Source organism: Strix uralensis, chromosome 3 (assembly GCF_047716275.1).
Source record: "Strix uralensis isolate ZFMK-TIS-50842 chromosome 3, bStrUra1, whole genome shotgun sequence".
Lineage (NCBI taxonomy): Eukaryota > Metazoa > Chordata > Aves > Strigiformes > Strigidae > Strix > Strix uralensis.
In genome coordinates, this window is record NC_133974.1 from 41,880,225 (window position 1) to 41,905,754 (window position 25,530).

Below are 25,530 nucleotides of genomic sequence, written 5' to 3' on the forward strand. Positions count from 1 at the left end.
AGTGGGCCTTGCCCAGAAATCTGACTGTCTGTATTAATTTTCTTTTATACAAAGAGCTACGAAACATCACCAGTGAGAGAGAATAATTTGGGGATATTAAAATACCAAATCAGGCTGTCGAAGTTCAGGAATGACAGGACTGGTTACAGTGCAGCTCTTCCCACAACACTGATGTCAGTGGCCTCCTCCTTGACCACAGCTTTGGGTTCAAAGCCATGTAGACTCCAGGCCTGTTGCCAGATAGGTTTTCAGAGTAGGACTGAAGCGCTTCTGCCAACCCTTTGGCAATATAATCTGTCATGGACTCTACCTAAGCTTCAGGACTTGTTCCTTCTCTGCCCCTTTGCCACCAAGTTGTTCTCTGTCCCCTCTGTACCCGGTCTTTTTCTTCCCTTCTTTTTCTTTTGTCAGGTCGTTTAACTTTGAAGCCTGTTGCACATAATGAAACAGCACCCAGCCTTCAGTCACAGGACCTGTAGTGAGGGCAGTAGGCAAGGGGTTGAGTCTTTGAATATATGATGAGTACAATACTAGATGTGACTAGACTCTGTCTGCAGGGAGCTGCATAGACATGACGTACTTTGTTTCAGGCAGCTAAGGGAATCCTCATGAATTTATCTTCCTAACAGAAAAAAAAAAAAAATCCAGAATAATACCAAAGTGGCTGTCTGGATTTAAAAAGGTCAACTATAATTGAGCTCCGGGAATGGTCCCACTGACATCCACAATCAAGGGAGCCTGTATGCATTTAGGTTTGCAGGATCGTGACAGCATCTCATTCCGCTTCTGTTAAAGGGGGAAAATTCCCATTAAATAGATTGGTGGCAGATCAGTGCCAAGAAAGCTTTTTTCTGCAATTGTGAACTCTTGTTTCTCAATCATAATGATCAAACATAGCCATAGTCCTGCAAACATTTACATACACAGAACTCATTTAACATATAGCTTAACTGTTACTAACACAAATACTTCCATTCCTACATCAGAATTTTACACTGTGAAGTAGAATAGTATTCCCATGAAGTAGGCTTATCCTGAACATGGAAACAAGCAAACAAAATTAGAGTGTGAGGAATCACAACATATTTTTATCTATTTTAGCAATTACATTCTAATTTCAGTAATGACACCGGACTTCAGACTAGTGCTGTAGTTTTGACAAAGCGACAAAGCTTTGCTGAGATCAGAGAGGCATCAGAACACAAAATTCAGCCAGTAAATCTTTCCTGTGGAGCACCAAGGGTTTTGATCTGAACCTATGGTGTGACTGTTGCCACAGAGCGATGAATACCATAGTAATTGTTTAGTGAAAAATGCGTAAGTAGAATCATCTGCAAAAACATTCAAGAGAATATATTCACCACATAATTAGGTAGTGCCTGTGATAGTTCCAACGTTCAGTTCATTTAGGGCATCATCCTGAGAATGCCTTTGAGCTGGAGGAACGGCCTTTGAAAGCGACGTGCCTGCGGGATCAGGCATTGTATGGGGAACAGCTGCTTGTTTTCTGTTTTCTCCTTCTTCTTCAGATCCCACTTTCATCATTTCACTCAGCCTACTCACACAACCTCCTTTCTCCTGTACTGGTGTCTACAGATGGTCCCGTCTAACTCGCCTCCCTACCAGTTTGTGAATTACCAACTTACACACGTAATTGCCCACGCATCCACATGCCTTGGGTGAAGTGGAGGTCCCTGGGACGTTGTCATAGCTAGAGGGGCGGGTGAGGCGGTGAGCTGGCACAGCGAGCTCTCAAGTCGGCCCTCTCTGACCTTTAGCCCAGACTTCAAAGCCCGCTGGCTGTCTCCTGCTGGAAGGAAGGGCACCTGGCCTCCCCAAAATTGGGTTTGTAGCACTTCTGCTCTTACGCAAATTATTAAGAGCTTCCACAATTAAGTTGCAAAAGCGCTTCGGTTCGGGAGAGCATCCAGCCCTCCAGGAGCCTCGCTGCGGCCGGAGCCCAGCGTTCCTGGCCAGCGACCGGTAAGTCGCCCCACTCGAGGCCCGGCTGGCCACCAAGACCTGGCTCCACGCTCACATCAGCCCCCCCCTGCCCGCCGCTGGCTCCACCGCCCGCGCCGGTGCCAGGTAGCGGGGCCGTGGCCCCACGCCTCCGGGCGCGACCTTCCCCGTCCCCTCGCCGGGAACAGCTGCGCGGGGCCGGGAGGCCTCTCCGCTCACGGCCCCTCGCCGGGGAGGCGGCGGCGGCCCGGGCCGGCGGGGCGGGGTGGTGGGGCGCCGCCCGCCGCGGCCGCTGGGTGTCGCCCTCGCAGCGGGCACGGCGGCGGCGGCGCCACCTCCGGCGCTGCCCGGCCCGGCCCGGCCCGGCCCGGCGGAGGCGCCGTGGGAGACGGTGGAGCTGTGCCCGGCCCGCGCCCGACGGGCAGCCCGTGCCGCGGGGGGAGCGCAGGTGAGCGGAGCGCTGCCAGCACGCGTGGGCCCCCGGGAGCAGACCCGCGCCCACCCGCCGGGGTTGCGTGTGGCTGTGGGGAAGGCGGGGGAGCGCGTCGTGGCGGGCGGCGGCGGGGGCCGGGCCGGGGCGGTGCGGGGCGGGCGGCGGGCAGGTGGTCGCGGAGGTGGCGGGGCTGGAGCTGGGTGCGACGGCCCCTGCGAAATCAGTGCTCGGTGCCCGGAGTAATCAAAGTGTTTCCTTATCACGGCCCCGGAGGAGGGTCCGGGGAGGGAACCCCCCTTTCGTGTACACACGAACTCTCTGGGCTGCCGCATAGGTACAGGAGCCTCTGTCTACTACGTAGGGCTTTAACTGCAGGTTTGGGGGTATAAACAAGGAGCCTTAGCGCTCTTGTTCCAACTTTTAAGGCCGCGTCTGATGAGAAATGGAAATCTGGCTCAAAGTCATCCTTCCTGTTGTTGACATCACCTGAAAACTCTCCTGAAAATATTTCCGCTAGTTTACTGCAAACAGCAGCTTCCCCTGAGGTCTCAACACCTTGTGAGTATACACTGGCTGCTGGTAGAGCTCTCTGATTTTAGAAATCCACGGCTATGGTGTGTAATTGTTCTGGTGTTCATTTTATTGCAAGCATTAATAAAGGGCTTATCACGCCCTGGGGTGTTGTGTGCATTACAGCACAGGCTGTAGACAGTGCTCTGTTTTTAAAAGGCATAACCACTATCTTCATATTTTTATAATTATGTGTGAAATGATTATTTATGTTTCTGTTTGGTATTTCTGCAATACGCGTGACCAAAAGGATAGGTTGTTTGCTACTGAATACCCTTCATTCACAGGGAAAACACTGAAAGGGTCTTACTGGCAGGTAGATCAGTGAACCTTCCCCCCATGAGTTGTTTAAATGAACCTAGAATGTCCTACCAGTCTTAAAGGAGCAATCTGTTGGGAAGACCAGTAAATCTGTCTCTGTTCAAAGATGGAAGAATGTAACAAAGACTAAATTCTTATGCAACATTAGTTAGGCATGGGCCAGATCCTCTAGTAGGACTGTTTGAGTGCATGGCTTATTCTGAGGAGAATGTTATTTATCTAACTTGCTTGCTTTCAGTGTGATATGTCCAGGTGTGCAGCTAGTTTTATAACAACTTATTTTGGCAGGCTCAAGTTCCAAGTATTGTGTAATCTTCATTCTCTAGATACTTGGAAAACCAAGTGTTTCTGGAGATGTGTAAGATCTGCAGTTGCATTGCAGACCACAAGACATGTCGTAATGACACTAATGCAGAACTTCATAATGATTTCTGAGCAGAAAATACTAGTTGCATCCACTTCATGTACCAAAACTACAGTTGGCTGGCTGCATAAACTATTAGGCACCTGCCTCTAGATTTCAGTGAGAGGTTAAGGTCTGTACAAATCCTTATTTAGATGCCTGGTATGTAGATGATGTATGCCTCTGTGTCAGTGAGGACCTATTAGTCTGCGAGAGTGGATGGGAATTCTGTAACAGTCGTAGTCTCATTGCTTCTCTCCCTGTTGTTTGTTTGAAAAGAAACTGTAATAAAATTCAAAAGTGGCTTTGAGAGGACTCAGTTAGGAAAGTTTTCACTTTTCTCTGCTTCTTGATATTTACCCAGACAGTGCTATCAACCTCATTTAGGAGACTGGCTTTGAACACTAGAAATGAAATATCAGTAAATGGTAGGTAAAATTAAAATAATCAACCTCCTGATCATCCAGGTGCTTTTCTTCAAGCTTTTTGCAGAGCTCTTTTCTTTTTTGGTGAACAGAAACTGTCGGAATCTGGCTCCTCAAATGGGGCTCCAATGTTTGCTGATACACTCTGGTTGCAGCACTGGGCTTAGCATCCTGCCCTGTCACAGGTGACATGTTCTAGAGTTCGGATTGTCAAACTTATGGTGTTCTTGGACTTGGTGAGATGAATGATATCTTAATAAATCAGGTGCTTGTAGGGTTTGGTAATGAGTGATTGAGCCTCAAGCTGCATTTCTCCATTTATCTTCAGCTTCACCTCTGCTTGACTTTGCCAGTGAGTCATTTAGTGATGTAAGAAAAAAAGATCTTGCTGCCCCTTACTCTCCAAATCTGTATAATAGGACTAACAATATTTATCTGTTTGGATGGGTGGCATAACGATGAATGTTTGTAAAGCACTTTTAGCTTCTTAAATTAATTATACCATCTGACAACTATGTTTTATTTATTTATTTTCATTAGTCTCAGATTTGCAATTCCTCTTTTTCCCTCAACAGTTAGGACTTTGGATGAACTTCCAGAGAACTCATAGTCGTATCTTTTCTTAGAGATACAGCAGTGCAACATGTCACTAGTGGAAGTATTTTATTTAAAACCACAAATGAGGTACCATATTTCACTGGCAGGATTGGCCTAGGGAGATATTTGTCAAAGGCATAAATGAATTGTAATTGCTTTGGGCAAATAAAAAATAGAAATAAGTCATTTTAGCTCCTTTTGTTTATTAAGGAGTGTAATATGTGACTTCTTCAAAAATGATCCAACCAAAACCAGAAGGTATAGAGAACTGCACTTTGGAAAGACCTCAGCCCATAACAGTATAGCAAGGGACTAATTTTCTTTCCTGCCTCCTGTCCAGCTATTTTGAACCCAAAAATCACCAGAATAATTTCTGAGTACAGTAACAGCAAATATTCTTGCATACCATCACTAGCTTGTGGACCCTTTAGGAAGAGCTTAGTTACTTCTCTGGACTACTCCGCTCCCTGTTAGCAGGTGCTGCTGAAGGATAGTTTGTTATAGTATATTGATAGGAGTTGTGAGAGAGAAAAGTAAAATCCCCTTTGTCTTGCTGTGACCTTTCAGTGAATTATGTGTAATGGCTTCTTGCTAAACTTTTTCTTCTCCTCTTGTCTGTATTTGGTTTGTCTCATGCTGCCACTCAAAAGACCTTTGGGCTTGTGAAGGCAGGTGTTCAAAAGTTAGGAAGAGCCAGAATAAACATGTGTGAATTCCTGGCTTATTTGTTGCATAGCTTTCAAATGCGTGCGTGTTGGGATGTTCTCCCTGTATTGTTGCCTTGAAGGATGTGGTTGTACATGGCACAGTGACGCTCTGTATTTGCATTTTTCTTGTTTTCTGGAAAAACCTTGAAGTCCGATTGCAGATGTGCAGGTCTTGATAGTGAAGCAGGGAAGGATACTATTGGTGTGCAGTACTTCGATATCAGAGTGAGGAATGCTGTCCAAAACCAGTGATGAAATGGCTGTCAATTTAGAACACATCTTTGAGAAATGTGTGATAAACGAAACATTAAGGCTGCACAGGACTTTGAGGTTAAAAGCAATCTAGCACATTACTTCTAATAGTGAATCTGATGTATTGAAAGACAAAGATGTCCTGTGAAAACAGTCCTGTTGTGATAAATTAATCCATGTTGGGTGGCCTAACCAGTACTTGAATTCTTGTATTATCCAGTTGTGGAGGGATTGTCAGTGATGTATTTCTGATACAATATTGAGTGCATAGCTAGCTCACGATATGGTGCAGAACTGTAGATTGCTGTCTTGTTCTTACACCATTTTACTTTTGATCCTCTGCCAGTGATCCTGCCGTGTGTGGCATGGAATTCAAGGTTCTTGCAATCAACGGGAAGACCCTGTCTTACTGCCAGCACTCATGTCGTCCTGCCTGCTCCTCTGTGGCTCTCTTCTTCCCACTCCCCAGACCCTCTGCTGGTCCTTCAAACCCTGGGTGCATCTCAGCCAAGCCGTGGCCATGGGGGAAGCTGGCTGTGATTGGGGATGGGATTTGGGCATGTCTGTGGGAAGTGGTGGATGGAAGTATCTGGTGTGAATGCCAGGCGAGGGTACTGGGGCTGTGGGGTAGCTGGGGTGTGATGTTCTGAGCATGGACACCCTGATGGGTTTTCCCTAATCCTGAAGAAAAATTTTTTTGGCCCTGTGCTTTTAATCTTATGTTGTGCTCAAAAGCATATTTGGAGTACTCTCCAAATTATGAAATCTTAGCTCCTTCAAATCCTGGTGTAAAACGAGCTTCTTCTAATGGCCTGTCCCTTACTTTTCCTTTCTCTGTCATGACTTGCCTTCTTCCCCACCTCAACACCGTCCGTTTTTGCAAAGCGAGCCACTGAAGGTAAAGTTTTTGGGTACATGACCTGGCATGGTGTTGGATGAAAGCATTTTCATTTGCATTATGGAAAATGCATTTGGATTTAATGGAAATTAATTCCATAAGGGTGTGCATCTTCATTGTATCCATATTGTAGTGGGATCATTTTCTTTTCCAGTTTGAGATGCCGATTGCTTTAAGCCAGTAAGGAATATTTTCTGTTGGCTTTAACAGCATCTGGAATGTGACACCTTAGCAAGATCTGTTGCTAGTCTGTTTATATTGTGCTGATACACTTCTGAGTCAAAATTCCCTAAATTGTCTCAGATGGATCAGTCACTGAGTAAAGTGCCAGCTTTATAAAATAAAAAAGCACCATGAATGTATGGTAGTCATATATCAGCTCAATATTTGAGTAACTTTTTAATGGTGATGACAATGAATCATTTTAGGTGTGTTTTACTTGAGTTTGATGTCAATACATGCGCCACGGTTGCAGAAATTGCAGCTGGTTCAGAGTCTTAGGCAGGATGTGATCTTTTCACCATATCACTGTTGTCTCAAATAGTTGCACTAATGTCTGCAAGGCATACCCATTGCTTAAGTCAGTTCATTAGTATATTGTAAAGCTAACATACGAGCTTCTGGACTTGTCAGGGTTATGTCAGATGCCCCCCCAGAAAAGAGATTGTGGAGGATTAAATATTCCAGCCCTTGAACAGATATAAGTTTGCTTCAGCACAGGACATGGTACCACAGTTTTAATGTGTGATGATTTCTTCCAGAAATGTGGTACTTTTCTCCAGGAACAGCTGTTCAGTATGGTTGAATGCCCTGCATTAGTGCAGCTATAGTTTAAGTCTGTCGATATGAATGGGAGACTGTAGCTTGAAGTAAGCGGAAGTGTGAATTTAAAGTACAGTATTTCATTAATGAACAATCAGCTACCAAGTCGGATTCTTTTGTTCCACTGTAAGATTACACTTAATCAGTTTGGAAAAGCCCAGGTTTAAGAAATCCTGACCTGGCATGCACTGGGTGAGGCTGTCATTCATTTCACTTTCTCTGATGTCTTGACGGGCAAGTGGAGATGCCTCTGCAGATGGATAGCTTAGTTACCGGTATGCCTGATAAAACAGGACTGGATTTGAGGTGAATGAGGACTGGATTTGACGTGAATGAGGTTGTTGATCTTAGCTGTCTTAGTTTCTACTAGTCTCAAAATAAGTAAAAGCAAATCTAATTTATTTAGATTCTAGCAACATAAAAAGTTTTCAAAAACTTACCAAGTGATATAGATGCTTTTGACGTAGCTTTTGACAGTACCTAACATTAGCTACCTCTCTGTGTGGCCATCTTCACAAATCACATTATTTCAGTTAACTTGAAGTCAGGGAGAGGTGGACATCTCTTGCTGACTAGGACAGGACTGTCCATTTGGGGAGATTTCTTTCAGTTCTTCCTGCATGGTGGCCAGCAGCTGAGCAAGACACCTGTCTGCAGGTACAATGAGCCTGGTTTGGAGGTGTAGGTGGTTTCATGGTCAGTCTGGCTAATGCTCACCTCTGTTACATTGGCTGCATTTCATTTGCAGGGAAAGATGGCATATATTCTCCTTAATGCTTTTTGCTCTTTTAGGGCATCCATGTCAGTGACTCTCTCAAGCTGAGGAGGGAATGTGAGTGAATGGGAAACAGGCTGAGAAAACCAGAGGAGAAAGGCTAGGAAAACCACAGCTTGAAAATTGATTTATGAGAAGAGCCATTTCTTCTTACTTGTTTTGAGCCTGAGATCTGCTCGTTTAATCTGATGCCTTCTAGTATTTCTCCAACCTGATTTTTCCTCTACTTAATTATGTCCTGCCTTTGATTGTCTTACTCCTTCCTTGAAACTCTTCTAGTTTTGCTAAACCTTTTCCAAATGAGAGGGCCAGAGTTACAACTTTCAGGATGCAGTTGAACTTTTTAGACAGCTGAATAGAGGTGCTTTTGTTTGTATTCTCGGCAGTAATAATTTTTAGCACTCTCCCTGCTTTTTAACTGTGCTGATGCTTTCATAAGGACAATCCACTGTAAATCCAGGATCTCATTCCTGAATCATCTCTAGAGCCCATCATTATGCATATGAAGTTGAGGTGGTTTTTCCCACCATGAATACCAGTCTGTGTTTAAATGGTGTTGAATTCTGCCAGCCATTTTACTGGCTGGTTATTTGGTGTTGTTAAGTTCCTCCATATCTCTTTGCAGTCAGTGCTTGCCTTTATCCTGCATAATTTAGTATTATCAGTGACTTCTGTCATTTAACTGTTGTAATCTTTCCCTGTCCCCCTGTGATTCATCAGTGAGTATATTGAACACAATCTATTCATAATGCAGATGGCTGTGGAGCTGCAGGATTAGTGTCCCTGCACTATGAAGACTGAATGCTTCTTGCTTGTACCATTTATTTGCTGTCTATCTGGTTCTCTATACAGATGAGGACTTTTCCTGTTATTCCATAACTGCCTATTTTTTATAATACTGATTTTTAAATTTTTTTTTTTTTTTTGAGCAGCCTTCCTTCCTTTGAGGGGCATCTTTGGGGATTGGACACAAGTTACTGTGGCTTGAGGAATAATTTTACATCAGCAAAGCTGTGGTAACAGGCTACGTGCAAACTCACCACAGATGTGAAGTAGCTTAATTTAAACATCTTTCTTGTGTCCAAACAATCAGCATTAAGCCCTAACTGGTCTACATTACAATCACATCCCAACTTGCTTCATGAAATTTTCAGTTTTGGTAGTCTGTCTGGGATTTAGTTTTGGTCAGAGTGCCCTGGGTGAATTCGTTTGACAGGTCTCAATAAAAACTTGTTTAGAGTAACTCACTTCTGCTTCTCATTTTTCCTTCCAGACCCTGTTGACTATTTCTGTGTTTAGGCATCCCTTGCTTATTCAGAAAGTATCCAGTCCTTTCTCAATGAGAATTTTACGCTTTGTTTATCATCTGGAAGCAAGATGGGACCCAATGTGAAAAGTGAATGGCAAGGTTAAAAGAGTGCTATGAATACTTGCACCAAGTAGCAAGCCCCATCAGTAAGTTGTAGCAGAATCTGGAGGTATAAGCTCTGGTTCTTGGCACAGTTTCTTAACTGAAAAAAACCTGTTTTTAAAAAATGATTTCCAGATTCATTGTGTGCCTGTAGGAGTAACTTAAGTTGAAAAAAACAAACCCCAACTTTTTTCTGCCTCCTCTCAGTTCTCCCTTATTTCTGCTCACCAGCATATGTGCTTGAGAAGTTTAAAATCAAACTTCTGGCTTCCACATACTTCATTACTCTTTCAGAGAATTTAGCCTTTCATGTCTATAACTGTGCAGGCATACAAATGAGGATGTTGCTGCTTCAGTTACTAGAATCGTGTTGGGTTTTTCTTCTTCTTTTTGTTTTTAATCCTCAAAGTGGAATACTTGGCATGGAAGCTAGAAGCTTATTTTATTCAAAATCTAGCATCCAGAATTTGGATGCACATATTTCCAGCTTCTAAGAATAATTATTTTTGAAATATTGTATTAATATGAATTTGCTTATGTATCGTATGTGGTTTTGTACATCCAGCAAGTGTCTGAATATAATTACATGGGATGAGCTGGTTTTGGTAACACACAGGCAAACCAAGAAAACGGGTAGCAGTGCATTCAGTAGAACTGAGCACAGCATTTAAAAAAAAAACATTTTAAAGTTTTATATAGCTTTATATATCTTCTCATAATTTGAAATTAAGAATCTCTCTTTGACTGAGATGAAGCAAGTGTTGAGCGACTCATTAGGCTGTGGTGTAAACCCAGTTTTACCTGGGACCTGGTTTCAGCGTTTCCCAGAGATGGAACAAAGACTGTCAGTGAAATGGCGATCTTGCTCTGTCTTTCATTCCTCTGTAGCTCTCATGAAACACACAGTTACTCTGCCTTGGTGGAAAAAACACTAAATGCGCTTTTCAAGTAAACTGAGCCAGGGAGGGTTAGCAAAGTACAGTGATACTATGATGAAATTTCTTAGCACACTATTAAATGTGTGCTACAGTGCTTCACATTAAGATGATGGATTTTCCTATCATTCTAGGGAGCTAATATACTGTCATCCTTCCAAAAATACTAATATTTTGAAATGCATTAACCATACAGGCAGTGTCTCCGTCTGATTGTTATTAATAAATTCACATTTTAAATGTGAATATAGCAGGCAAGCATCTGTTGCATGTCTGTGTTTTCTACTTGTAAAAAACAAACAAACCCTCACTTGATTAGTTCTCGTGCTTCAGATTTTGAGTATGAATATTTACTCTTCTGCTAACAGCAAAGTTTCTTGTGGTTTGTGTATCTTAAACTTACTAGTTCTCCAAATATACATGGTCTTTCAAAAAAAAAAAAAAACAGGATAGGGCTGAAGTGTCCGGAGTGCAAAAGTTAGCAGATCTTACCAAGTACCATTAAAAAATCACTTCTCTTATGCTCTGTAAATGGGATTTTCAGGCCTTGCTTAATTAAAGATCAAGAATAAAATGATACTAAAATAATTACTCTTAACAAAATTCTCTTGGTTTATACTTGAATAACAGTATTGCCCATAGAGAGGTAATTATCAACAACTTGTGTGCAGTAAAATTATAATTAGTTTACTGTATTAAATCTCAGAAGGGTAGACCTGAAAAACAAAAGCTTCAACTAGTCTTTGCATTATTAGATAGTTTAAAGATGAATGCCTATTATCCTGGGCTTTTTAAAATTAATTTTTTTGCTGTATTTTGTAACAGCAATGCTGTATCAAACCTGATTTCCCTGCTTGTGTGACTGATCTAATTTAATTCAGTGACTGTTGATGTGAATAAGACTCAAAGAATGTGTCTTTGTATGTAAAACACCTTCCCAGAGGGAGCTGTAGTAGGCTTACACTTAATATAAAAAAACAAGAAAAAGGAAACTAATGTTTGTTTTTCCCTGTCTCATTGTATAATGATTTTCAGTGAAGTTTCATATTCCGTGAAATTAAATCTGTAGCCAAGATGATATGATATTGGAGAGTTTTTATAATTCAGCATGCTGTTGAAACAATAGGCTGAGTGTTTTAAGGTGCAGATAGCCTGACTAAAATGATGTGTGTTGCAAAAGTAGTTGCCATGCATTTTCAATAGAGAATGTTCAGCAAAGAGATACTTGCCAACTCTGCATGCTGGGTTACAATCACAGGAGTAGTTAACAAGATAAAGAAAATCTCGGCTTTCTTTCTGTTTACAAAACCGAGCTTTCTGGAAGGACTGGAAAACAGGAATATAAATATATAATATGCTTGCCTCCTCTTTCTTCCCCTCCTTTCTGCCTCCCTGTATCAAGCCAAAAATAAATGGGAAGACTAACTGTAAGAAAATGGCACTAGAGTAAATCCTCCTCATCCTTAGTTTCCTCTCTCTGTCTTATACTCTATTGAGAGCTGATGGTTGTGTGGCAACACAGCTCCTGTGATAAGGTATGATTCAGTCCTGTAGTGCCAACAGAGCAAAACTATGCTGTAACTCTTCCTTAATCCAAGGATGGATTGGCATAGTTCAGGAGCGAAGCTTGATCCTGTCTGCACTGAAATGCCAACATGTGTTTTAGCCATATTAGGCCACTCTTCTGGTTTTATGGTAATTAAGTTGTCTTTAATCTTTTCTCCATTTCATTTTCCCCTGCAAAATTCCCCTTCATCTTGTGTCACTTCCAAAACCTTTTCTGTATTGTTCCTCATCTTTGTCTTCTCCCCTCTTTTGTTCTAGATGTATTCTTGTATCTTTGATCTGGGAATCATCTGGTTTTCTTTGATCTGTTCCTCATCCCTTATAAATCTTCTGTTGTTTTGCTAGTTGTGCCTCTTGACAGTGGTTAATGAGTGCTGGGTCACCACTTTGAACCCAGACTAGCTATGAATAGAGCAAAAGGTAGTTTAACAAACCTTTACAAAAGAATTTGTGAGAGTATGAAAAAGGATTTGTGTTCCTCTCCCAGGCTCTTCCAGGTGCTCTTTACCAGGTCGGTTGTTATGACATGTCTTCTGAGGCTTTTTAAAAGCTTTATGTTGGGGGTTTTCTTGCTCATCCTCTCTTCTAGGCTTTATCTGTCTCAGTTTGCAATCTCATTTTTTTCTGCTTTCACTTCAACTTTAGTAATGTTTGGTCTTGGGGCATATTTTTCCACCTGTGACTTCTTTCAACTCTGTCTACTCCAACATCAGCAGCTCATGGGCTTTTCTGGTTGCTCTTCCAGCTTTGCTAGGCTTCCAGTCCTTAACAGCATAGTGGTTTTTTGATAACACTAGTCTACTGTGTTCCTTGGTAGGAGTGATGGTGAAGGAATATCTATTTCTATCTTTTCAGACAGGAACTGCTGCCTTCTTGAGATTTTTGTTGTTGTTTTGTTTTTTTTTTTGTATGTTGTAAAAAGTGAAAATGGGATCTCTCTGGAAAGAGTGTCCTGGAATATAAGAAGCACAGGGATGCTGAGCTTCATGAGGGTAGGGAAGCAGGAGGCCAGGAGGAAAATCCTGCCTGGTTCTGCGAACACAGTCCAGGAACATGACGTCTCTGTACCATGATCCAGCCCTTCTCTATTATTCCATCATCATTTTGGGGTTTTTTTTTGCTTCATATTTCCATTCAGGACCAGGGCAGCCTTTGTGAGCAGATAATGTGAATATTCTCCGTGTGTTAACACTATCTTGCACAATCTGGCCTCCTGTAAAGTATGAAGGAGACTCAGATATGCTGAAAATTCAAAATATTTATTAACGGTAAAGCAGGTACACCAAACTGCATGATCCTTTTCAATACTCAAAATAAGGCCAAAGCATCTATTTTTGGCTATAGAGAAATTAGAAACATAAGGAGACTGAAATGGGTGCAACAAATAGCGTCATCCTCCATGGTTCCTACCAGTGGCTGACCAACGAGGTGCTTGCACTAAGGGATCCTGACTTTACCAAGGTGCCGTAACCTGGCCTGTGTAGTGAGGCTTTTCCAGATTTTCCCTTCTTACAAACTGTGGGAAACCACAGCATTAAGAAGCTGAGTCTCTTTAAACCCAGCTTCTGTTCCCAGAGATTTGGCTTCCAGTGCAGGGTTGCTCCTTTGGGTTCCTGCAGAGCCCACAGGTGTGCAGGAAAAGGTGGGGGCAGGGAGCAGTGAGGGGGAGTGGGGGCATTTGTGTTCCCTTTGCGCTCTCAGCTCCCTGTACTTGACACAACTACAAGTATTTCTGGATGATGAACCTGTGACTTCTTGTGCGTAGCCATTAGGGCAGAGTCTTCACCAGGAGCAGAGATTCTGTCCTGCAAGAGGAACAGCTTTCAAGAGATGCAGTCTCTGTAGCATAGACTCTTTAATCACCTAAAAATTATGTTAGTGGTGTTCCTTTTTATCTGTGTGAAGATCCAGCTCGCATGAGAAATTTTTATTTTACCTGGCTGGGTATCACATTTCAATGCAACAGATGGCATGTGTCTGGCAAGTAAGTGCCCCTTGGTAAGAGAGTAAACATAGTGAGAATATACCCTAGCCCATCGGTATTTTCTGAGGTCTTTTGTAACATCAAAGCACCCTTGCGCAATGCTCATTATGGTTACCTGATGCAAGATCCAAGGTTTTGTGATACCTACTTTCTTCTGTTGTTCCTATGCTTGTACAGCTGGCAAGATTCTCAAGAGATATATGGAAGAGCGATGTGATACTCAAGGTGAGTTGTGTTAATGGAGCTGTAGCCTGCCTTGAGAGAGGTGACATAAGATTATCTTCAGTTACTTGGCCTGAAAGTACTTTGTGTCAATACATAGCTTTTTAAAAATAATTAACTGAGATCCTAGTTTGCATTATATGTAGAATAGGACAGGAACATATAATTTTGTTTATTTTGAGCTTGGTGTGAAGGCATTCCTCATGAGTCAGATGCTGAGCTGAAGGTACCAGACTGTTGTTCTGCATGGCCTTACCCTGCCAGAACGAATGAGGAAGGACATTTTGGGAACTGGGCTGTTTGATGGGTTGGAACAAAGGAACCCGGGGTAGGGAACCAAAAGTCACACTTCTGTTACCTGACTGAGATTCCCACCACTGGACTCCTGCATGGTGTGCGGAAAAGTCTTCTGCAGAATTTCCAGAGAATTTATCAAGTATTAAAGAAAGCATAGAGGGTGCCCACAACCCACCAAGAGCTCCTTCAGCTCCGTGTCTGCCATGGGATCACAATTTCCAAAGTATTGGCTGTCATGACCTGTTTGGAGATTACTCACAAACATCACCTATACAGATACTGCTGTGAAGGGCAGCTTGACCATCCATCAGAAAAAGATCAGAAAAAAAGAGCTCTACTGCTAAGCATCAGCTGTTGCATAGTATTACAGCTTCATAGGGGGATTAAGACTACTTTTAACAGATACTGTTTCTTATGACAGTCTTCCTTCTGGAAGAACTTGGAGCATGTCTGCCTCTGCGTGACATCTCTCTCTTCCTGTCCGAGACCATTTTGTTGATAATAGTGAGTGCATTAAGCACCAAAGTCTTGTTTCTCTGGGGAATCAAGTCCCCAGTCCAGTCCCCTAAGTTAACAAGCTAACTTGTCAACCTTGTTGACCTTTTCCCATGTTTTAATTACTTCAGACACCTGCTTTCCACCGATACTCTGTAATTACCTAGGGGTAAAGTTAAGCTGTTCCTTTTGGTTGTTTGAAGCATCCAGTGGGAAAGGCTTCAGAAAATTTTCAAGCTGATACAGGACATAAAGCACACATACGTTCCCCCTCTGTAATTTGCAAGTCTCATCCATGTGCGTTGTCAGACTTGTTGAAAGGATATGTTTCTCCTGGTTCATGACAATCACCCTGATGGGTGCTTTGCTACACCAAAGCAGGTTCTTCACTGACTTAAAAAGGAGTGAACTCATTTTTCAAATAGTAATTGCCAGGTTTCTCTCTCTGTATAGGATAATTCCCATGGTGGTATTCTGTCTTTGCAGCTTTAGCGATAAACTCTGTTTCAGTTTTAATTCTTCTTCTTCATTGCATTCACTGTATTATCTTTTTGTTTCAGTAACAAAACCTTTAGGAATTACAAATCCAAATGTAACCCTATTTTACTTGTCATGGTCATGATACTCACTGTTAGGTCCTTTAGGCTGATGTATTAAAAACCTCACTGACAAAATGAATGTGTAAGAGGAGCAGAGTCACGGAGTTTTAGACTAGTGCCCTTGTTCTTGTCTACCTGTGTTTATTTTAAATCTTGTAAAGTAGCAACAAGAACATTGTGCAAGATGGATCTGAGCATCACCCCACTGCATCCCTGGGTATGAACAGTTGAGGAAAATGAACTTTGCTATGCCTACTAGAATTACTGACTTGAGTTTGCTGCAGAGAAATTGCCTTACTTTGGGTTGGGTCAGACACCCTCAGATGTGCATGGAGGAGAAAATAGCTGCTATACCATTTCTCCTTCAACAGTTAAACAGCTTAGGACAAATTGAGGGACTGGAGTGGTTCAGTCTGTGTGTGTGGAACACTGGTCTGGTCCTTGTTTTATCTGGTGGTTGTGTCTTTATTTTGTCATGAGAATAAATGCTTGGATACATCTTTACAAATTTCTGATTTCTAACATAGCTACCCAGTTTATTCATCTTGATATACTTAATTAAAAATCATAAATCTATGTTGTGTAAGTCACTGAATATATTTTAGATGGATCACAGAATCACAGAGTGGATGGGGTTGGAAGGGACCTCTGGAGGTCATCTGGTCCAACCTCCTGCTCAGACAGGGCCACATAGAGCCAGTTGCCTGAGTTACTTAGTTTCTTTACAGTGTTTTGTATTGGTGTTAGATATCTAAATGTTTGCATGTTCTGTATCTTAAAAGGAATTCGTGCACCCATATCTTAAGGCTCTGTAGTGCTTGAGAAGGATATTTTAACCTCTTTTTGGTTGAAAAATCATTGCAGATTTTTCAATCAACAGTGCTCCATTAGGCAAGATCATATGCCAATTTTGTTACTGTACAGTTCATAAAAACTGCAGATAATGGGTACACGGATGGCTGATTTAACAGACTGGTTCATGAGCATGGCTGAGAAGGATGGAGCTGGAGGGGGTGGGGGAGAGACTTTTCTCAAGAAGTAATGCTACAGGCAGTGTATGTTTTTTGTGGTTTAGGATGTTACTTAATGTTTGGTATCTGAAGTATTTGAATGTGAAGAAGCTGGAAAGGACTGAGACCTTGGTGAACAATTTCGGCTTTGCTGATCCCATGCAGAAAGTGTAACAAGAGCAGGCATGGCGTGAGATGGGTCAGCGCAGCTGAAGGCCTTTTGCAGATAATTCTTCAAACCTCTGTCATCAAGGTTATTCACCCAATGCTGGGACTGTCTTCAGAAATAAGTGTGTATTGCATTAACTAAACTTATTCCTGGACTCTCAGGTTGTAACATCTGAGTCAGCAAATGTGTTCTACTAATATATTAATCTCAGTACATTTTGGTGAAGCAAAGCTCTTGTACCAAAACCCTGCTGCTGTCATTGTTGTGCAGTCTGTCCCAGGACAAGTCTTTTTTCAAGCGTAACCCTCCCTTCTTCCCCCCAAATCTACAATTGTAAAGATCCGACTGGCATGTCAGCACACGTTTTCAGAGAACCCGAGGGGCATTTTTAATGAGAATAGCTTTAGGATTCCTGGCTTGATTTATGAAGAAAAGGAAAAAAGAAACCAAAACCAACACAGAAACAGTATCCTCTTACCTATTAAAATGTTTGCCTTCTAGTTAGTGGTGATACCAGCTTAACTTTTGCAGATGCAAATTGAATAACAAAGTGTTTACCTGTTTTCCACTTCGAAGTATAGACTCTTTCTCTCTGCTTGAATGCAATATAATTCCAGAGAGAGGGAAGTGAAAAGGTAAAGGACTAGAAGTCTTTGCTCTATATGGAAGAAATAAATATTCAGGACTTCAGCATTAGATGATTCCTGCAAAATTTTCCTGTAACTTGTCTGTGAGAAATAAAATTGAAAATATTTTTAACTATTTTCTGTACTTTTCTAAGGAGGTTTTTGTAATTTGTACAAAGTGAGACGAACAAGGCAACAGGTCTTTGCTTTTAGTTCCCAGTCATCAACCCAGCTGTGTTAATGTAAGCATTTCATTTGTTTGTTTTTGAGCAAGGCTTTATGTTACAGCCACAGAAATAAGGCAAGTACAATCATTCTGCATTATTTATATTAATACTTCATATTCATAATCAAGTTTATGGGTATAGAAAACCACTCCAGCCCATGCTGAGGATAGCAATTACAACAGGTACCTTAAGTCTTATCTGCATCTACATTGCCTTTCAGAAAGTGCCAAACCTGTTCTCATTTATGCTGCATCCAGCCTGTAGACACCATTTCTCACTGTTCAGTAACACCTCCCTCTCCTTCCCCTGCTACAAAAAAAATAAAAGCTTGACTCCCAACATTCCTCTCATGTCTTACAAATATTTGTGTAAGTCCTTGGCAAGAAGCTGACTCAGTTCCTCACGACTAACCAGTACGCTTCTGCTGCCTTGGATGCCTGTTTCTTCCAGCACTTATTCCTGTAGTTCAAGTAGTGGAGGTGTGTACTGTGACTTTAAACACCCTGAATACAAGTCCTGTGGATCATTAGCATAGGCAAGTAGTATGAGAGAATGCAGAGGCATGGGGTGCTGCTGGATATTTGGTTTTCCATGGCTTTTATTTAAAAAGGAAATTAAACATGAAAACCCATAAGAAAATAATGCTGTGGTGTAAACCTTAAAGACATCATCATGTATGTGTTGCTGTGTGGGAGACCTGCCTTGTGTGGTGCACAGGACAAGCAGTGACTGGGCAGAGCTTGGGAGAGGTAAAAGAGTGCTTTTGTGTGGAAGCCGTGACCTGGAACCCAAGAGCAGGCTCACACCATCGGGAACAACGGTTGACTAATTCTGGCAGTTCCTGCCCTCTCTATGATTTGCTCTTCAGCTTTAGTGTTACATTAACTTCTTCGGGGCAAATCTGTTCCTTAGGTTTCTTGTTGCACTCCCAAACCGACACATTCATCAAAACCAGGATAATTTTCTGTATGCCCATTTCTTTTACTGTATTCTGTTGCATGAATTTATGCTGCACATAATCGGAAAAAAATGTGTTTCAGGATTTTTGTTTCCTCATTTTAATACCTATAACTGTATATACTATACCGAGGGGTTAGATCTCTGAGGAAATTTCTTTGCACTATACTAATCATGGTCAATTCACATCAGTTTAAATCCAGGAGATGGAGTAATAATGAGGTTTTGTCCCATGTCTGATCCTGAGCAGAACTGCAGAGAAGCAGAAGTGCAGAGAAGGTACTATTTGAGAGAAGACTGGCACTCTGTTGGAAAGGTTGCCCAGATGCCAGGTCCAATACTTGAATAAGACATTTCTTGTTCCTATTGGTTATGCAGACTTTGTTTGAATCTCTTAATTGGTTTTTGTAAGCTTTGAATCAGAGCAAGCAAGAGCAATATTCTTCTCGTAAGAATGATTATAAACCCTCCTAAAACTTCTGAAGCGAATTCCTGGGTATCTTCATCCTATCAGGTCTGTTAGTAAATCAACATGCAGTCTTAACAGGAGGAAACCTTTCAAGTAGAACTTTTCCTAAGCAGATGAAAATACTGTAGGTCTCAGTCTCCAAGTCTGGTTAATATAAAATCTCAAAAGCCTTGTAAGAGAACAGCTACAAGTCTGTTGTTGATGTAAAATTGCAAGTAGTGTTCTTGTGTGTAAATAGTTTGTCAATATTACTGGAGGTACCACAATAGAAAGAAAACTGTGCTTGCCAGGGGGACAGTCCTGCTCTGCTTGATGGTTCTGGCAGAAATTGTATTTCCTAGGACAGGAGCAGGATCGGTTTCAGATTCTTCATTTCTTTAGCCTTTGCTGCTTTCTACTGAAGTACCTTTTTTTTTTTTCCTGCAGTAGCCTGAAACACATTCCAGAAATGTCTCTGAGGGAGAAGAGTAGAAGTGCCAAGGCTGCTGCTGAATAAGAGACTTTGTGATGAATCTTGTAAAATTGGACCTTTTCATTCAGAGAATGGTTCTCCATTACTGAGTCTTTTGTTGCCTTCTTTTGAATTGGAGGGGAGAGGAGGAGATGTTAAGTGTTGTCCTGGGACACTTCCCTCTAGCCTACCTGAATTACCAGAGGGATGAATTGCTTTGACTGGGAGGGATGGGGGGAAAATGCAGAGGAAATTGATTCAATCTTAAATCTGAAGATGCAGCAATGGTATTACTTCTCTTCTAAAACTACCCAGTTATGGGAAATTTAAATGTACATTGAAAGTTTGATTTTGAACTATATTGATGCAGGCTGAGAGATTATAATGAAAACTTTCAGTTTTACAGTCACTATTTTTTAAAAGACATGCAGGTCTTGTTGACTCCCAGTCCCTTGGAATAAATCTCTCTTGAAGTGAGTGTTTTTTTCAGTTTTAAACTATTTCACAACAGTGGTGTTATTCTAAGATTTGTTTTGTTAATACATCATCTTGGAGCTTCCTACACAATGAATCTGGATTGCATGTATATTTGATGCAGGCTGTGTCAGAATCCCAAACATACCATTTTTGCCTGCTGAACATACTGTATTTCTTACAGTTTTCCTGGTAATAACAGCTGGAGTACAACTATGGCAGTTTCTAACTTAACTAGGTGACATGCAGTGTGCAGTCAGGGCTGCAGCAGCTGTGTCCCAGGAGTAAAACTATCCATCGCACCTCAGATGATAGTATCTGATTACTAATAGGTAATAATATGTAAACATAGACGTGTGAGCTGTCACTTCAAGAAGGGGCACTCGATGCAGTGGAGGAACTGTATGAAGGAGCTGCCTGTAGTTTGCTTGCTTGTGAAAGCTTGCAGTTAGCAGAATTGAGTCTCATAGACTTGTCTTTAAATGTTAGTTCATTAAGATGTCATGCAAACGTCTTTGGAATGAATCCATTATTTGAAACTCCTGTGGTGTTTGTTAAACACCTTGAGAGAGAAGTGCCTTTTGATAGTTCAGTACTTTCGCCCCTTCAATTATTGCAGGAGCTTCTATTGTGTCCATTTGTGATGTTGCCTCCTCTCCAAGTTGAAGCATGCAGCTCTGTTGCAGCAAACACTGCAGCATCCTTTCAGCATTGCAGCCAGAGCTGTCAGTCTCTAGCTTCAAGGGCGTTGCCCTGTCTCCACAGATAGCTTCCAGCTTTTTGTGTTGGCTGCTGGCACGTTGACTTGGTGGTCACTCTCATCTGGGAGAGCTTTTCAGAAGACTCTAATCCTTGTTTCATATAAAAATCTTCTGGACAAAATGTCTAACTCTGGATTTAGGCTGCTGCTTTCCATGCTGCATCCAAGTTTTTTGTTTGACTTCTTTATAACGTACGAGGGGTTTGGCTGGGAAGACTGTGCTGCCTCTCCTTGCTGCTTGTCCTTCTGAACAGTTGCAGCAGCCGGCATCCCTTCAGATCTCAGGGGAAGACCTTGAAACGCAGTGGCAAACATGTCAGTCTTTTCAATGCTGGGGGAACCTGCCCTGGCAGGGTGCTTGCTGGGGAGTGTAGCAAGATATGTGGGTAGATGGGACTTCCTTCCCTCCTTTTCCCTTCCTGTTCATGCAAGAAGGAGAGAAACCAAAAATAGGTGCAAAAGGATTCAAAGGCAAAGCAGCCTCTTCTCCCCGCACCTGGGGGGTAGTAGCACCCTGATAGTCCATGCCAGCAGCTACACCTGATGCCAAGGTGCACTGACACTTCTTCCCTTCTACCTGCAGACCAAAGATGTCAGATGCGCTCTCTGCCCTCCCTGGTGGTTTTGTTGTGGCAGGGCATCCCAGGAACATAGTTTACAGGGATAGTGCAGGTCTGCCAGGCTCATGCATCATGGCTGAGTAAGTGGTATGTGGTGAACCTGCTGATTTCTAGCCTGATGTGATAGTTCTCTGTGTGAAACCTTGCAGATTTATGTGGGGGAAGACAAGCATGTTCCTCTTTTCAGAATGCTTTCTGTGACTAGTTTTGTCTTCCACCCTGAAAAAGCTGATATTACAGGCATAAATGATTTTTAAAGGAATGAATAATCTGTCATAAACCAGCATTGCTTCTTTTGCTCATTTGAGAGAATTCATTACAAAGTCTATTCTAGCTGGGGAGCACAGCACTGACTTCTTGGGTGGCAGACAGCAGATCACTGCAGAAAACAGCTTGTAGACACATGGTTCCCTACAAGTGTGCTGAGATACCCTCTTTTCTTGTGCCAGAAGGTGACAATCTCCCCTTCCAGTGAAAGGACTCCTTCAGTCTTAGTCAAATCTTTAACATGACTGTAAAAGTGAATCTCTTTTCTGAAGGCAAGATGGAGGAGCTGGTATCCTCAGTCCTCTTCAGACTTTTCCCTGTTTTGTTATGGGATCATAGAAAGTGTTGCTTCAAGTCAGAAAATACTGAATATTGTGAAAATTGCAGTGTGCACCCACCCAAGAAAAGTTACATCTATATCTTGCACTTCCTGCAGAATGGCGTGGAAGGGAGGAATTTTCTGCCTGATCTAAAGGTTTGGGGTTTTTTCTTAAAGATTGGGCAGTTGCCTGGTGTTACTGCTACAGATTTCCAAGACCTAGGATCCAGGACTGAACGTGTTTTGATGACTTCTCTGCTCTCTTATCACTGCCCTCCTCTCCCTAACCCCTGCTTGCTACTTCCTCATCCATTTAATGAAGACATAGGGCTCTTTATTGTATGATATTCAAAATGTAATATGATAGTGTTACAGGAGAGCTAGCAGAGTGGTCATTACCAGGTGTTTGGCATTTTCTATTTCAGGGAGATCTGTAGCTGTAAGAATGTCCTCAGCATTATTCAGTTGCTATACAGGAAGGAAGGCAGGTTGGGGGTGCCTTGTTGTGTGGCACTGTCTATGCAGCTACAGGCCTTCCCAGGGGCTGCAAGTGGATGTGGGTGGTGGTGTGAGTTAGGTCCCTCTTAACTCCCTGAGGAGAAACAATGCCTACTGCTTGAACAGAGGCGAATGTGGACCTGGGTCTCGCAACACATCTGAGTTGGTGAACCAAATAGGTGTGAAATCCCATATACAGAATCTCGAAAAGATAATTCGACTTTAGACCATGTTTTTTCATAAGGGAAGTATGGGCAGATCTGTTGTCATATAACGGCATCAGGATTGTTTTGTCTCTGGCCCTTCAGGAAGGAAGAAGCTAAGATATTACTGTAGGGTGTGCTTTCAGTTTGATGGTCAGATCATCTATGTAGATATTCCTGCCATTTCTGTTTCACCTTCTGTTTTACTCCAAGTGAGCCTGCACTGACTACAGCGTTGTCTTTTCTGGCGGTCACACAAATAAAGCAGGACTGATCCAATTGTTGTTTCATAACTCCTTGGAAGACACATCCATCATTTTGTGGACAAGCTCAATAACCAGAACATGTTTTCTTCATTTTTGAAAATGTGGCTTATGAAACACATGTTGATCTTTGGAAGTAAAGTGCGTTTTAATGCACAGTAGAAGTCTCTGACAAAGAGAACATGCATAGCCTACAGGGAAAAGTAGCTTAATTCTCTTGTCTTTAAAGATTAATTTCATTTTGGAGTTTCTCTCCCAACAATATGATTAAAATAAGACACTGACAGTGGTTGTCTTGGTCAGCTGAGCCATTAAGGCAGTCAGGATTTGGAAGGCTTTCTCAAAATGAGTTAATAGCAGTAGCAGCCTACCATTCTCTCAGAGAAAGACATCTGTGGGTTTTTTTCTTCTATCAAATTGTATATAGATATTAAAAAAAGGCTTATTGCAAGTATTCCCTTGCTGAAGGAGAATTTAACCATCATTGGATGTAATATTCCATATGAAGCCATTCTTTGGCCCATTAGTATCTTGTATTCTGGCAAGTAGAATACATGCAACATAAGTCTTGGAACTGAATTCTTACTACAGTCATTGCACAAATAATTTTAGAAGTGACAATGTCTTTTCATATTCTACCAGTATATATGCTTATTAATATTCTCTAACCTCATTCATATCTCATAATAGTTGAGTTTGGAAGGGACCTCTGGAGATCTGTGGAAGCTGCACACTTTGGATATTAGAATAGTGCTTTAAATACCTGAAGGGAACTAAATCTTCATACACTGTGCTATTCTGCTTGAAGATGAAACCATTTTCAGCTCAGAAACTTTCAAATGTGTTGCTGATCTCCCAACAGTAGCACACCACTATTGATTTCATCTGTAGTAATAATTTCAGAGTTGCCCTTACATCATTGCCATGAATTTGTCCTTCACCCTTGACTGAGCTTTTGAGCAGTGAGCATCTGGTGAAGGTGAAGACAGTGATGAAAATGTAACCATGCAGAAAAAGGCAGCAAGGATGTTTGCACCAAAAGTTTTACGTTGGTCATTCAGCTTCGTAGGTGAAGCAGTGAGATCTTGTCAGGAAGACAGTTGTTCCAGGAGTGACTGGACACCAGGGCATTGCAAGATTTGGTCTCATGTTATGAAGAGAGGTCATGCTGGTCAAAATTTCAAGCTAGGAAGTAGTCTTCTCTTGATTTTTGTTTTAAAAAGGGGTCAGCATCTCCTGCTGCCACAAAGCCTTCAAAAAGCGAGCCTCTCTTCCACCTTTTCTCTCATTACTAGATGATGAGTTGGTGGTTGACTACCCCAATGATCCTGCTCTTGCCTCTCTTTTCTCCATGGCAAACCTACAGCCTGTGTGTACTTGAAACTGTATGTAGGTCTTGGATCTCTGCAGGCACTCCCTCCTCTCTTGCCTTTGTTGCTTTGCTATCTGTCAGCTCACTAATGGTCAGACGTTTAAGTCCTTGATAGATTTTAAGGGCTTAAGACGGCCCCACTGAGGTACGGTTTAGGGTACAGTATCAGACACCAGACCAATACCTTATTTCCAAGTAATGACACAGTAACAAATACAGATCAGTAGTACAATTACCCAGGTTGAAATGACAGCAAATCCAGTAATTCACCAATACCGGGCTAAGCTTAATATCGAGGAACACAAAGACTTACATGACCATGGTGACCAGGTAGGCCAGCAGAAAGCCCAGCATGGCTCTTTTCCAGGTGAGGAGCAACTTGGACCAGCCGAGGGACTCAGGGAATGCTGAATTCTCTGATCAGATGGTGGCTCTTTACTGCTGAGCTGCAGAAGCAGTGCCTGGACTTGTTAACTAGTGACCATGTCCCACTTGCACTTCCTCTCTGTGTGAGTTCTGTCTTCTGTGTGCACAGGCATGGAAATACTGCATAAGGTGATACTAGCTGCACCCTTATGCCTCTGTCGATGTGGCTTGTCAGTTGGGAACTGATGATTCTGATTTTGGAAGGCGTGGGTGGTGGTGTAGGAGACAGATGTTTCCCTTGGTGTCAGAGATAGGTTCTGCTCTCAGTCAGTTGGCAGTTGTAATGGATGACCTGTGTCTTTACTGATATGGAGATTTATTTTAGGTAAGTGTACTCAGTTTTCTCAGTTTCCATTCTTGTATTGAAAGGAGGCAAGATTTAATTTCCTAATATTTTTAAGAAAAAAGTAGTGGGATAGTGAAGTGGGCCATTTAGTCAGTCATGGAAACTTGGGGACAGGAGTAGGGTGGCCAGGGAGTGCCAGCCACCTCTACACACCCAGACTTCTCACACCAGTGCTTTTGACTGTGCTCATATGTTTTATTTCATGAGTTTTTAATGTTAGCATCCTGCAGGCTAGGGCATAAGTATAAAACACGTGTTTCAACTCCCTCAAGCTGGAACGGGGTCAAATTTAGGATTTCTGTTCTCCTTACTTGCCCCTTACAGGAAATGGTTGATGTATTTATGACTTTAGAGAATGGACAAGGAGGGAGTGGTACCTACTCATGAGGGTTGTTGTTA

General features: G+C 42.1%; 1 protein-coding gene across 2 annotated transcripts in view; it reads left to right on the forward strand.

The window, feature by feature from the left end:
- The first annotated feature begins 2,315 nt into the window (after positions 1–2,315).
- ANKRD6 (ankyrin repeat domain 6) overlaps positions 2,316–25,530 on the forward strand; it is a 114,962-nt gene continuing 91,747 nt past the window's right edge. For both annotated transcript variants that reach the window (XM_074862071.1, XM_074862072.1), the window contains exons 1-2: positions 2,316–2,410; positions 2,821–2,953. The gene's annotated coding sequence lies outside the window, so the exon portion shown is untranslated. The remainder of the gene's footprint in view (positions 2,411–2,820; positions 2,954–25,530) is intronic.